A 13,107-nucleotide genomic window follows, 5' to 3' on the forward strand; every position below is an offset into this window, starting at 1 on the left:
TCTATTTAAACAGACACTGTTTGCTTTGAAAATGTTGCATAATCTATGCCCAAGAGTAAATTTCCAGTTATACTGCTGGACATGTAATTTAGTACCTAGTAATAGTATTTGGCCTTTTACTAATTTCACAATGTCAATTTAGAGACATGATTTCTAAGTCAGCCGAAAATGAGATAGAACGAATTTCAGGATTTAAAATAGATTACGTGTGCTGCTGAAATTTCAAATGCTTGAAATATCAATTAATTATTAAACTCTACATATTTGATTGCTAATATATGTAACCATATTAAGAATTAAAGTGTAGGTTGGTGTGCGTCCACATCATTTTTAGCTGATTTTTAGTTGCAGTGTTGCAGAGCCTGGATAGCTCAGTCGGTAGAGCATCAGACTTTTAATCTGAGGGTCCAGGGTTCAAGTCCCTGTTCAGGCGGTTTGTTTAAAGAAAATGTACTCTAATGACATGCTCTTTTCAGGATCCAATGAACGAGTAGTCCCATTAGAGTAATTGCAAGTTACTCTTAATGGAGCCATTAAATACCCATCGGTCGTGTACCATTTGACAAGAGTTAAGAAGACTTACCGCAACGGTATCATGTCGTTTGAGATGTTGATTATCTTTTCCCCAATTCAATGTTCAAAATGGAACCCTGCTTATAGTTTCCAAATCACTTTATAAAGTTGGTCAACCGCTGATAGCTCATCTTTTTATTTGAGAATTTCTGTTCACCTTGTTGAATCAGGTTGGATCTCTGGTGCAATGGATAGCGGCTTGGGGTTCTAGGCGAATGTAGAGAAAGCATTCAAAGTCTTTGGGTTGGAATACTAGCTGGGTCAGTTTTATCCCTCCTTTATCTTATAGTTAATTGAAACAGTAACAAACAATGCCTGCTTCTGCATAACCAGAGACATTTACCAAAACGGCAGTGAAAGAAAGTCTATTTAAACAGACACTGTTTGCTTTGAAAATGTTGCATAATCTATGCCCAAGAGTAAATTTCCAGTTATACTGCTGGACATGTAATTTAGTACCTAGTAATAGTATTTGGCCTTTTTCTAATTTCACAATGTCAATTTAGAGACATGATTTCTAAGTCAGCCGAAAATGAGATAGAACGAATTTCAGGATTTAAAATAGATTACGTGTGCTGCTGAAATTTCAAATGCTTGAAATATCAATTAATTATTAAACTCTACATATTTGATTGCTAATATATGTAACCATATTAAGAATTAAAGTGTAGGTTGGTGTGCGTCCACATCATTTTTAGCTGATTTTTAGTTGCAGTGTTGCAGAGCCTGGATAGCTCAGTCGGTAGAGCATCAGACTTTTAATCTGAGGGTCCAGGGTTCAAGTCCCTGTTCAGGCGGTTTGTTTAAAGAAAATGTACTCTAATGACATGCTCTTTTCAGGATCCAATGAACGAGTAGTCCCATTAGAGTAATTGCAAGTTACTCTTAATGGAGCCATTAAATACCCATCGGTCGTGTACCATTTGACAAGAGTTAAGAAGACTTACCGCAACGGTATCATGTCGTTTGAGATGTTGATTATCTTTTCCCCAATTCAATGTTCAAAATGGAACCCTGCTTATAGTTTCCAAATCACTTTATAATGTTGGTCAACCGCTGATAGCTCATCTTTTTATTTGAGAATTTCTGTTCACCTTGTTGAATCAGGTTGGATCTCTGGTGCAATGGATAGCGGCTTGGGGTTCTAGGCGAATGTAGAGAAAGCATTCAAAGTCTTTGGGTTGGAATACTAGCTGGGTCAGTTTTATCCCTCCTTTATCTTATAACTAATTGAAACAGTAACAAACAATGCCTGCTTCTGCATAACCAGAGACATTTACCAAAACGGCAGTGAAAGAAAGTCTATTTAAACAGACACTGTTTGCTTTGAAAATGTTGCATAATCTATGCCCAAGAGTAAATTTCCAGTTATACTGCTGGACATGTAATTTAGTACCTAGTAATAGTATTTGGCCTTTTTCTAATTTCACAATGTCAATTTAGAGACATGATTTCTAAGTCAGCCGAAAATGAGATAGAACGAATTTCAGGATTTAAAATAGATTACGTGTGCTGCTGAAATTTCAAATGCTTGAAATATCAATTAATTATTAAACTCTACATATTTGATTGCTAATATATGTAACCATATTAAGAATTAAAGTGTAGGTTGGTGTGCGTCCACATCATTTTTAGCTGATTTTTAGTTGCAGTGTTGCAGAGCCTGGATAGCTCAGTCGGTAGAGCATCAGACTTTTAATCTGAGGGTCCAGGGTTCAAGTCCCTGTTCAGGCGGTTTGTTTAAAGAAAATGTACTCTAATGACATGCTCTTTTCAGGATCCAATGAACGAGTAGTCCCATTAGAGTAATTGCAAGTTACTCTTAATGGAGCCATTAAATACCCATCGGTCGTGTACCATTTGACAAGAGTTAAGAAGACTTACCGCAACGGTATCATGTCGTTTGAGATGTTGATTATCTTTTCCCCAATTCAATGTTCAAAATGGAACCCTGCTTATAGTTTCCAAATCACTTTATAAAGTTGGTCAACCGCTGATAGCTCATCTTTTTATTTGAGAATTTCTGTTCACCTTGTTGAATCAGGTTGGATCTCTGGTGCAATGGATAGCGGCTTGGGGTTCTAGGCGAATGAAGAGAAAGCATTCAAAGTCTTTGGGTTGGAATACTAGCTGGGTCAGTTTTATCCCTCCTTTATCTTATAACTAATTGAAACAGTAACAAACAATGCCTGCTTCTGCATAACCAGAGACATTTACCAAAACGGCAGTGAAAGAAAGTCTATTTAAACAGACACTGTTTGCTTTGAAAATGTTGCATAATCTATGCCCAAGAGTAAATTTCCAGTTATACTGCTGGACATGTAATTTAGTACCTAGTAATAGTATTTGGCCTTTTACTAATTTCACAATGTCAATTTAGAGACATGATTTCTAAGTCAGCCGAAAATGAGATAGAACGAATTTCAGGATTTAAAATAGATTACGTGTGCTGCTGAAATTTCAAATGCTTGAAATATCAATTAATTATTAAACTCTACATATTTGATTGCTAATATATGTAACCATATTAAGAATTAAAGTGTAGGTTGGTGTGCGTCCACATCATTTTTAGCTGATTTTTAGTTGCAGTGTTGCAGAGCCTGGATAGCTCAGTCGGTAGAGCATCAGACTTTTAATCTGAGGGTCCAGGGTTCAAGTCCCTGTTCAGGCGGTCGGCTACTTTAAAGAAAAAGTATTCTGATTGTACATTCTTTTTGTGTTCCACTGCATGATGAATAAGATATTCCATTACCAAAATTAAAAAAAAACGTCTTTCATGGAGAAGTGAAAAACCCATCTGTCTCATATATCAGATGACTATACACTAAACTTAAGTTGTATGCAGACTTACCAACTGTATCATGTAGTTTGACACGGTGAATAACTTTTACCCAATTCAATATTCAAAATATAGCCATGGTTATAGTATCCAATGAACTTTATAAAGTTGATCAACAGCTCAAAGCTCATTATTTCATTTCTGAATATCTGTGCACCTCATTCAAGCAAATTGGCTCTGTGGCGCAATGGATAGCACATTGGACTTCTAGGTGAATGTCAAGAAGGTATTCAAAGGCTGTGGGTTCGAATCCCACCAGAGTCAGTTTTATCCCTGTTTATTTCATAACTATTTAAAGAAGTTATAAGCGATGCATGCATGCTTCTGCTTCACCAAAATCATTTGCTAAAAAAGGTCAGTAAAAGGAAGTCTATTTTAAAGAGACACCGTTCAATTTGGGTAATCTATGCAGAAGAGGAAATTGTCAGCTGTACTGATGAAAATATAATTTACTCGGAAGTAAGATTTTGGGCCCTTCCTTAATTTTACCATGTCAATAAACACATATGAATTTGACGTCAGCAAAAAAATGAGATAGTAGCAACTTCAGGACTAAAAATAAGGTTACATTTACTGAAGAAATTTCAAATGCTTGAAATATCAATTCATTATTATATTCTAGTGTATTTGGTACCTTCTTCAGGTAACCATCTTAAGAAACATAGCGTTAGTTGGGACACTGCCAAATTTTGATTAGGTGATTTTGAGGTTTGCTGTATCAGAGCCTGGATAGCTCAGTCGGTAGAGCATCAGACTTTTAATCTGAGGGTCCAGGGTTCAAGTCCCTGTTCAGGCGGTTTGTTTAAAGAAAATGTACTCTAATGACATGCTCTTTTCAGGATCCAATGAACGAGTAGTCCCATTAGAGTAATTGCAAGTTACTCTTAATGGAGCCATTAAATACCCATCGGTCGTGTACCATTTGACAAGAGTTAAGAAGACTTACCGCAACGGTATCATGTCGTTTGAGATGTTGATTATCTTTTCCCCAATTCAATGTTCAAAATGGAACCCTGCTTATAGTTTCCAAATCACTTTATAAAGTTGGTCAACCGCTGATAGCTCATCTTTTTATTTGAGAATTTCTGTTCACCTTGTTGAATCAGGTTGGATCTCTGGTGCAATGGATAGCGGCTTGGGGTTCTAGGCGAATGTAGAGAAAGCATTCAAAGTCTTTGGGTTGGAATACTAGCTGGGTCAGTTTTATCCCTCCTTTATCTTATAACTAATTGAAACAGTAACAAACAATGCCTGCTTCTGCATAACCAGAGACATTTACCAAAACGGCAGTGAAAGAAAGTCTATTTAAACAGACACTGTTTGCTTTGAAAATGTTGCATAATCTATGCCCAAGAGTAAATTTCCAGTTATACTGCTGGACATGTAATTTAGTACCTAGTAATAGTATTTGGCCTTTTACTAATTTCACAATGTCAATTTAGAGACATGATTTCTAAGTCAGCCGAAAATGAGATAGAACGAATTTCAGGATTTAAAATAGATTACGTGTGCTGCTGAAATTTCAAATGCTTGAAATATCAATTAATTATTAAACTCTACATATTTGATTGCTAATATATGTAACCATATTAAGAATTAAAGTGTAGGTTGGTGTGCGTCCACATCATTTTTAGCTGATTTTTAGTTGCAGTGTTGCAGAGCCTGGATAGCTCAGTCGGTAGAGCATCAGACTTTTAATCTGAGGGTCCAGGGTTCAAGTCCCTGTTCAGGCGGTTTGTTTAAAGAAAATGTACTCTAATGACATGCTCTTTTCAGGATCCAATGAACGAGTAGTCCCATTAGAGTAATTGCAAGTTACTCTTAATGGAGCCATTAAATACCCATCGGTCGTGTACCATTTGACAAGAGTTAAGAAGACTTACCGCAACGGTATCATGTCGTTTGAGATGTTGATTATCTTTTCCCCAATTCAACGTTCAAAATGGAACCCTGCTTATAGTTTCCAAATCACTTTATAAAGTTGGTCAACCGCTGATAGCTCATCTTTTTATTTGAGAATTTCTGTTCACCTTGTTGAATCAGGTTGGATCTCTGGTGCAATGGATAGCGGCTTGGGGTTCTAGGCGAATGTAGAGAAAGCATTCAAAGTCTTTGGGTTGGAATACTAGCTGGGTCAGTTTTATCCCTCCTTTATCTTATAACTAATTGAAACAGTAACAAACAATGCCTGCTTCTGCATAACCAGAGACATTTACCAAAACGGCAGTGAAAGAAAGTCTATTTAAACAGACACTGTTTGCTTTGAAAATGTTGCATAATCTATGCCCAAGAGTAAATTTCCAGTTATACTGCTGGACATGTAATTTAGTACCTAGTAATAGTATTTGGCCTTTTACTAATTTCACAATGTCAATTTAGAGACATGATTTCTAAGTCAGCCGAAAATGAGATAGAACGAATTTCAGGATTTAAAATAGATTACGTGTGCTGCTGAAATTTCAAATGCTTGAAATATCAATTAATTATTAAACTCTACATATTTGATTGCTAATATATGTAACCATATTAAGAATTAAAGTGTAGGTTGGTGTGCGTCCACATCATTTTTAGCTGGTTTTTAGTTGCAGTGTTGCAGAGCCTGGATAGCTCAGTCGGTAGAGCATCAGACTTTTAATCTGAGGGTCCAGGGTTCAAGTCCCTGTTCAGGCGGTTTGTTTAAAGAAAATGTACTCTAATGACATGCTCTTTTCAGGATCCAATGAACGAGTAGTCCCATTAGAGTAATTGCAAGTTACTCTTAATGGAGCCATTAAATACCCATCGGTCGTGTACCATTTGACAAGAGTTAAGAAGACTTACCGCAACGGTATCATGTCGTTTGAGATGTTGATTATCTTTTCCCCAATTCAACGTTCAAAATGGAACCCTGCTTATAGTTTCCAAATCACTTTATAAAGTTGGTCAACCGCTGATAGCTCATCTTTTTATTTGAGAATTTCTGTTCACCTTGTTGAATCAGGTTGGATCTCTGGTGCAATGGATAGCGGCTTGGGGTTCTAGGCGAATGTAGAGAAAGCATTCAAAGTCTTTGGGTTGGAATACTAGCTGGGTCAGTTTTATCCCTCCTTTATCTTATAACTAATTGAAACAGTAACAAACAATGCCTGCTTCTGCATAACCAGAGACATTTACCAAAACGGCAGTGAAAGAAAGTCTATTTAAACAGACACTGTTTGCTTTGAAAATGTTGCATAATCTATGCCCAAGAGTAAATTTCCAGTTATACTGCTGGACATGTAATTTAGTACCTAGTAATAGTATTTGGCCTTTTACTAATTTCACAATGTCAATTTAGAGACATGATTTCTAAGTCAGCCGAAAATGAGATAGAACGAATTTCAGGATTTAAAATAGATTACGTGTGCTGCTGAAATTTCAAATGCTTGAAATATCAATTAATTATTAAACTCTACATATTTGATTGCTAATATATGTAACCATATTAAGAATTAAAGTGTAGGTTGGTGTGCGTCCACATCATTTTTAGCTGGTTTTTAGTTGCAGTGTTGCAGAGCCTGGATAGCTCAGTCGGTAGAGCATCAGACTTTTAATCTGAGGGTCCAGGGTTCAAGTCCCTGTTCAGGCGGTTTGTTTAAAGAAAATGTACTCTAATGACATGCTCTTTTCAGGATCCAATGAACGAGTAGTCCCATTAGAGTAATTGCAAGTTACTCTTAATGGAGCCATTAAATACCCATCGGTCGTGTACCATTTGACAAGAGTTAAGAAGACTTACCGCAACGGTATCATGTCGTTTGAGATGTTGATTATCTTTTCCCCAATTCAATGTTCAAAATGGAACCCTGCTTATAGTTTCCAAATCACTTTATAAAGTTGGTCAACCGCTGATAGCTCATCTTTTTATTTGAGAATTTCTGTTCACCTTGTTGAATCAGGTTGGATCTCTGGTGCAATGGATAGCGGCTTGGGGTTCTAGGCGAATGTAGAGAAAGCATTCAAAGTCTTTGGGTTGGAATACTAGCTGGGTCAGTTTTATCCCTCCTTTATCTTATAACTAATTGAAACAGTAACAAACAATGCCTGCTTCTGCATAACCAGAGACATTTACCAAAACGGCAGTGAAAGAAAGTCTATTTAAACAGACACTGTTTGCTTTGAAAATGTTGCATAATCTATGCCCAAGAGTAAATTTCCAGTTATACTGCTGGACATGTAATTTAGTACCTAGTAATAGTATTTGGCCTTTTACTAATTTCACAATGTCAATTTAGAGACATGATTTCTAAGTCAGCCGAAAATGAGATAGAACGAATTTCAGGATTTAAAATAGATTACGTGTGCTGCTGAAATTTCAAATGCTTGAAATATCAATTAATTATTAAACTCTACATATTTGATTGCTAATATATGTAACCATATTAAGAATTAAAGTGTAGGTTGGTGTGCGTCCACATCATTTTTAGCTGATTTTTAGTTGCAGTGTTGCAGAGCCTGGATAGCTCAGTCGGTAGAGCATCAGACTTTTAATCTGAGGGTCCAGGGTTCAAGTCCCTGTTCAGGCGGTTTGTTTAAAGAAAATGTACTCTAATGACATGCTCTTTTCAGGATCCAATGAACGAGTAGTCCCATTAGAGTAATTGCAAGTTACTCTTAATGGAGCCATTAAATACCCATCGGTCGTGTACCATTTGACAAGAGTTAAGAAGACTTACCGCAACGGTATCATGTCGTTTGAGATGTTGATTATCTTTTCCCCAATTCAATGTTCAAAATGGAACCCTGCTTATAGTTTCCAAATCACTTTATAAAGTTGGTCAACCGCTGATAGCTCATCTTTTTATTTGAGAATTTCTGTTCACCTTGTTGAATCAGGTTGGATCTCTGGTGCAATGGATAGCGGCTTGGGGTTCTAGGCGAATGTAGAGAAAGCATTCAAAGTCTTTGGGTTGGAATACTAGCTGGGTCAGTTTTATCCCTCCTTTATCTTATAGTTAATTGAAACAGTAACAAACAATGCCTGCTTCTGCATAACCAGAGACATTTACCAAAACGGCAGTGAAAGAAAGTCTATTTAAACAGACACTGTTTGCTTTGAAAATGTTGCATAATCTATGCCCAAGAGTAAATTTCCAGTTATACTGCTGGACATGTAATTTAGTACCTAGTAATAGTATTTGGCCTTTTTCTAATTTCACAATGTCAATTTAGAGACATGATTTCTAAGTCAGCCGAAAATGAGATAGAACGAATTTCAGGATTTAAAATAGATTACGTGTGCTGCTGAAATTTCAAATGCTTGAAATATCAATTAATTATTAAACTCTACATATTTGATTGCTAATATATGTAACCATATTAAGAATTAAAGTGTAGGTTGGTGTGCGTCCACATCATTTTTAGCTGGTTTTTAGTTGCAGTGTTGCAGAGCCTGGATAGCTCAGTCGGTAGAGCATCAGACTTTTAATCTGAGGGTCCAGGGTTCAAGTCCCTGTTCAGGCGGTTTGTTTAAAGAAAATGTACTCTAATGACATGCTCTTTTCAGGATCCAATGAACGAGTAGTCCCATTAGAGTAATTGCAAGTTACTCTTAATGGAGCCATTAAATACCCATCGGTCGTGTACCATTTGACAAGAGTTAAGAAGACTTACCGCAACGGTATCATGTCGTTTGAGATGTTGATTATCTTTTCCCCAATTCAATGTTCAAAATGGAACCCTGCTTATAGTTTCCAAATCACTTTATAAAGTTGGTCAACCGCTGATAGCTCATCTTTTTATTTGAGAATTTCTGTTCACCTTGTTGAATCAGGTTGGATCTCTGGTGCAATGGATAGCGGCTTGGGGTTCTAGGCGAATGTAGAGAAAGCATTCAAAGTCTTTGGGTTGGAATACTAGCTGGGTCAGTTTTATCCCTCCTTTATCTTATAACTAATTGAAACAGTAACAAACAATGCCTGCTTCTGCATAACCAGAGACATTTACCAAAACGGCAGTGAAAGAAAGTCTATTTAAACAGACACTGTTTGCTTTGAAAATGTTGCATAATCTATGCCCAAGAGTAAATTTCCAGTTATACTGCTGGACATGTAATTTAGTACCTAGTAATAGTATTTGGCCTTTTACTAATTTCACAATGTCAATTTAGAGACATGATTTCTAAGTCAGCCGAAAATGAGATAGAACGAATTTCAGGATTTAAAATAGATTACGTGTGCTGCTGAAATTTCAAATGCTTGAAATATCAATTAATTATTAAACTCTACATATTTGATTGCTAATATATGTAACCATATTAAGAATTAAAGTGTAGGTTGGTGTGCGTCCACATCATTTTTAGCTGATTTTTAGTTGCAGTGTTGCAGAGCCTGGATAGCTCAGTCGGTAGAGCATCAGACTTTTAATCTGAGGGTCCAGGGTTCAAGTCCCTGTTCAGGCGGTTTGTTTAAAGAAAATGTACTCTAATGACATGCTCTTTTCAGGATCCAATGAACGAGTAGTCCCATTAGAGTAATTGCAAGTTACTCTTAATGGAGCCATTAAATACCCATCGGTCGTGTACCATTTGACAAGAGTTAAGAAGACTTACCGCAACGGTATCATGTCGTTTGAGATGTTGATTATCTTTTCCCCAATTCAATGTTCAAAATGGAACCCTGCTTATAGTTTCCAAATCACTTTATAAAGTTGGTCAACCGCTGATAGCTCATCTTTTTATTTGAGAATTTCTGTTCACCTTGTTGAATCAGGTTGGATCTCTGGTGCAATGGATAGCGGCTTGGGGTTCTAGGCGAATGTAGAGAAAGCATTCAAAGTCTTTGGGTTGGAATACTAGCTGGGTCAGTTTTATCCCTCCTTTATCTTATAGTTAATTGAAACAGTAACAAACAATGCCTGCTTCTGCATAACCAGAGACATTTACCAAAACGGCAGTGAAAGAAAGTCTATTTAAACAGACACTGTTTGCTTTGAAAATGTTGCATAATCTATGCCCAAGAGTAAATTTCCAGTTATACTGCTGGACATGTAATTTAGTACCTAGTAATAGTATTTGGCCTTTTTCTAATTTCACAATGTCAATTTAGAGACATGATTTCTAAGTCAGCCGAAAATGAGATAGAACGAATTTCAGGATTTAAAATAGATTACGTGTGCTGCTGAAATTTCAAATGCTTGAAATATCAATTAATTATTAAACTCTACATATTTGATTGCTAATATATGTAACCATATTAAGAATTAAAGTGTAGGTTGGTGTGCGTCCACATCATTTTTAGCTGATTTTTAGTTGCAGTGTTGCAGAGCCTGGATAGCTCAGTCGGTAGAGCATCAGACTTTTAATCTGAGGGTCCAGGGTTCAAGTCCCTGTTCAGGCGGTTTGTTTAAAGAAAATGTACTCTAATGACATGCTCTTTTCAGGATCCAATGAACGAGTAGTCCCATTAGAGTAATTGCAAGTTACTCTTAATGGAGCCATTAAATACCCATCGGTCGTGTACCATTTGACAAGAGTTAAGAAGACTTACCGCAACGGTATCATGTCGTTTGAGATGTTGATTATCTTTTCCCCAATTCAATGTTCAAAATGGAACCCTGCTTATAGTTTCCAAATCACTTTATAATGTTGGTCAACCGCTGATAGCTCATCTTTTTATTTGAGAATTTCTGTTCACCTTGTTGAATCAGGTTGGATCTCTGGTGCAATGGATAGCGGCTTGGGGTTCTAGGCGAATGTAGAGAAAGCATTCAAAGTCTTTGGGTTGGAATACTAGCTGGGTCAGTTTTATCCCTCCTTTATCTTATAACTAATTGAAACAGTAACAAACAATGCCTGCTTCTGCATAACCAGAGACATTTACCAAAACGGCAGTGAAAGAAAGTCTATTTAAACAGACACTGTTTGCTTTGAAAATGTTGCATAATCTATGCCCAAGAGTAAATTTCCAGTTATACTGCTGGACATGTAATTTAGTACCTAGTAATAGTATTTGGCCTTTTACTAATTTCACAATGTCAATTTAGAGACATGATTTCTAAGTCAGCCGAAAATGAGATAGAACGAATTTCAGGATTTAAAATAGATTACGTGTGCTGCTGAAATTTCAAATGCTTGAAATATCAATTAATTATTAAACTCTACATATTTGATTGCTAATATATGTAACCATATTAAGAATTAAAGTGTAGGTTGGTGTGCGTCCACATCATTTTTAGCTGATTTTTAGTTGCAGTGTTGCAGAGCCTGGATAGCTCAGTCGGTAGAGCATCAGACTTTTAATCTGAGGGTCCAGGGTTCAAGTCCCTGTTCAGGCGGTTTGTTTAAAGAAAATGTACTCTAATGACATGCTCTTTTCAGGATCCAATGAACGAGTAGTCCCATTAGAGTAATTGCAAGTTACTCTTAATGGAGCCATTAAATACCCATCGGTCGTGTACCATTTGACAAGAGTTAAGAAGACTTACCGCAACGGTATCATGTCGTTTGAGATGTTGATTATCTTTTCCCCAATTCAATGTTCAAAATGGAACCCTGCTTATAGTTTCCAAATCACTTTATAAAGTTGGTCAACCGCTGATAGCTCATCTTTTTATTTGAGAATTTCTGTTCACCTTGTTGAATCAGGTTGGATCTCTGGTGCAATGGATAGCGGCTTGGGGTTCTAGGCGAATGAAGAGAAAGCATTCAAAGTCTTTGGGTTGGAATACTAGCTGGGTCAGTTTTATCCCTCCTTTATCTTATAACTAATTGAAACAGTAACAAACAATGCCTGCTTCTGCATAACCAGAGACATTTACCAAAACGGCAGTGAAAGAAAGTCTATTTAAACAGACACTGTTTGCTTTGAAAATGTTGCATAATCTATGCCCAAGAGTAAATTTCCAGTTATACTGCTGGACATGTAATTTAGTACCTAGTAATAGTATTTGGCCTTTTACTAATTTCACAATGTCAATTTAGAGACATGATTTCTAAGTCAGCCGAAAATGAGATAGAACGAATTTCAGGATTTAAAATAGATTACGTGTGCTGCTGAAATTTCAAATGCTTGAAATATCAATTAATTATTAAACTCTACATATTTGATTGCTAATATATGTAACCATATTAAGAATTAAAGTGTAGGTTGGTGTGCGTCCACATCATTTTTAGCTGATTTTTAGTTGCAGTGTTGCAGAGCCTGGATAGCTCAGTCGGTAGAGCATCAGACTTTTAATCTGAGGGTCCAGGGTTCAAGTCCCTGTTCAGGCGGTTTGTTTAAAGAAAATGTACTCTAATGACATGCTCTTTTCAGGATCCAATGAACGAGTAGTCCCATTAGAGTAATTGCAAGTTACTCTTAATGGAGCCATTAAATACCCATCGGTCGTGTACCATTTGACAAGAGTTAAGAAGACTTACCGCAACGGTATCATGTCGTTTGAGATGTTGATTATCTTTTCCCCAATTCAATGTTCAAAATGGAACCCTGCTTATAGTTTCCAAATCACTTTATAAAGTTGGTCAACCGCTGATAGCTCATCTTTTTATTTGAGAATTTCTGTTCACCTTGTTGAATCAGGTTGGATCTCTGGTGCAATGGATAGCGGCTTGGGGTTCTAGGCGAATGAAGAGAAAGCATTCAAAGTCTTTGGGTTGGAATACTAGCTGGGTCAGTTTTATCCCTCCTTTATCTTATAACTAATTGAAACAGTAACAAACAATGCCTGCTTCTGCA

At 36.6% G+C, this 13,107-nt stretch overlaps 15 non-coding genes across 15 annotated transcripts; all 15 read left to right on the forward strand.

The window, feature by feature from the left end:
* The first annotated feature begins 360 nt into the window (after positions 1-360).
* Positions 361-433, forward strand: TRNAK-UUU (transfer RNA lysine (anticodon UUU)). The gene has a single exon. It is a non-coding gene; the product is annotated as a tRNA-Lys (tRNA).
* Positions 434-1,297: 864 nt separating this feature from the next.
* On the forward strand, positions 1,298-1,370 carry TRNAK-UUU (transfer RNA lysine (anticodon UUU)). The gene has a single exon. It is a non-coding gene; the product is annotated as a tRNA-Lys (tRNA).
* Positions 1,371-2,234: 864 nt separating this feature from the next.
* On the forward strand, positions 2,235-2,307 carry TRNAK-UUU (transfer RNA lysine (anticodon UUU)). The gene has a single exon. It is a non-coding gene; the product is annotated as a tRNA-Lys (tRNA).
* Positions 2,308-3,171: 864 nt separating this feature from the next.
* TRNAK-UUU (transfer RNA lysine (anticodon UUU)) lies at positions 3,172-3,244 on the forward strand. The gene has a single exon. It is a non-coding gene; the product is annotated as a tRNA-Lys (tRNA).
* Positions 3,245-3,585: 341 nt separating this feature from the next.
* TRNAR-UCU (transfer RNA arginine (anticodon UCU)) lies at positions 3,586-3,676 on the forward strand. The gene is given in 2 exon segments: positions 3,586-3,622; positions 3,641-3,676. It is a non-coding gene; the product is annotated as a tRNA-Arg (tRNA).
* A 459-nt stretch (positions 3,677-4,135) lies between these two features.
* TRNAK-UUU (transfer RNA lysine (anticodon UUU)) lies at positions 4,136-4,208 on the forward strand. The gene has a single exon. It is a non-coding gene; the product is annotated as a tRNA-Lys (tRNA).
* An 864-nt stretch (positions 4,209-5,072) lies between these two features.
* TRNAK-UUU (transfer RNA lysine (anticodon UUU)) lies at positions 5,073-5,145 on the forward strand. The gene has a single exon. It is a non-coding gene; the product is annotated as a tRNA-Lys (tRNA).
* An 864-nt stretch (positions 5,146-6,009) lies between these two features.
* TRNAK-UUU (transfer RNA lysine (anticodon UUU)) lies at positions 6,010-6,082 on the forward strand. Its single transcript has one exon. It is a non-coding gene; the product is annotated as a tRNA-Lys (tRNA).
* Positions 6,083-6,946: 864 nt separating this feature from the next.
* Positions 6,947-7,019, forward strand: TRNAK-UUU (transfer RNA lysine (anticodon UUU)). The gene has a single exon. It is a non-coding gene; the product is annotated as a tRNA-Lys (tRNA).
* An 864-nt stretch (positions 7,020-7,883) lies between these two features.
* On the forward strand, positions 7,884-7,956 carry TRNAK-UUU (transfer RNA lysine (anticodon UUU)). Its single transcript has one exon. It is a non-coding gene; the product is annotated as a tRNA-Lys (tRNA).
* An 864-nt stretch (positions 7,957-8,820) lies between these two features.
* On the forward strand, positions 8,821-8,893 carry TRNAK-UUU (transfer RNA lysine (anticodon UUU)). The gene has a single exon. It is a non-coding gene; the product is annotated as a tRNA-Lys (tRNA).
* An 864-nt stretch (positions 8,894-9,757) lies between these two features.
* TRNAK-UUU (transfer RNA lysine (anticodon UUU)) lies at positions 9,758-9,830 on the forward strand. The gene has a single exon. It is a non-coding gene; the product is annotated as a tRNA-Lys (tRNA).
* Positions 9,831-10,694: 864 nt separating this feature from the next.
* TRNAK-UUU (transfer RNA lysine (anticodon UUU)) lies at positions 10,695-10,767 on the forward strand. Its single transcript has one exon. It is a non-coding gene; the product is annotated as a tRNA-Lys (tRNA).
* An 864-nt stretch (positions 10,768-11,631) lies between these two features.
* On the forward strand, positions 11,632-11,704 carry TRNAK-UUU (transfer RNA lysine (anticodon UUU)). The gene has a single exon. It is a non-coding gene; the product is annotated as a tRNA-Lys (tRNA).
* Positions 11,705-12,568: 864 nt separating this feature from the next.
* TRNAK-UUU (transfer RNA lysine (anticodon UUU)) lies at positions 12,569-12,641 on the forward strand. Its single transcript has one exon. It is a non-coding gene; the product is annotated as a tRNA-Lys (tRNA).
* Positions 12,642-13,107: the final 466 nt, after the last annotated feature.

This window comes from Triturus cristatus, chromosome 4_1 (assembly GCF_964204655.1).
Source record: "Triturus cristatus chromosome 4_1, aTriCri1.1, whole genome shotgun sequence".
Classification (NCBI taxonomy): Eukaryota; Metazoa; Chordata; class Amphibia; order Caudata; family Salamandridae; genus Triturus; species Triturus cristatus.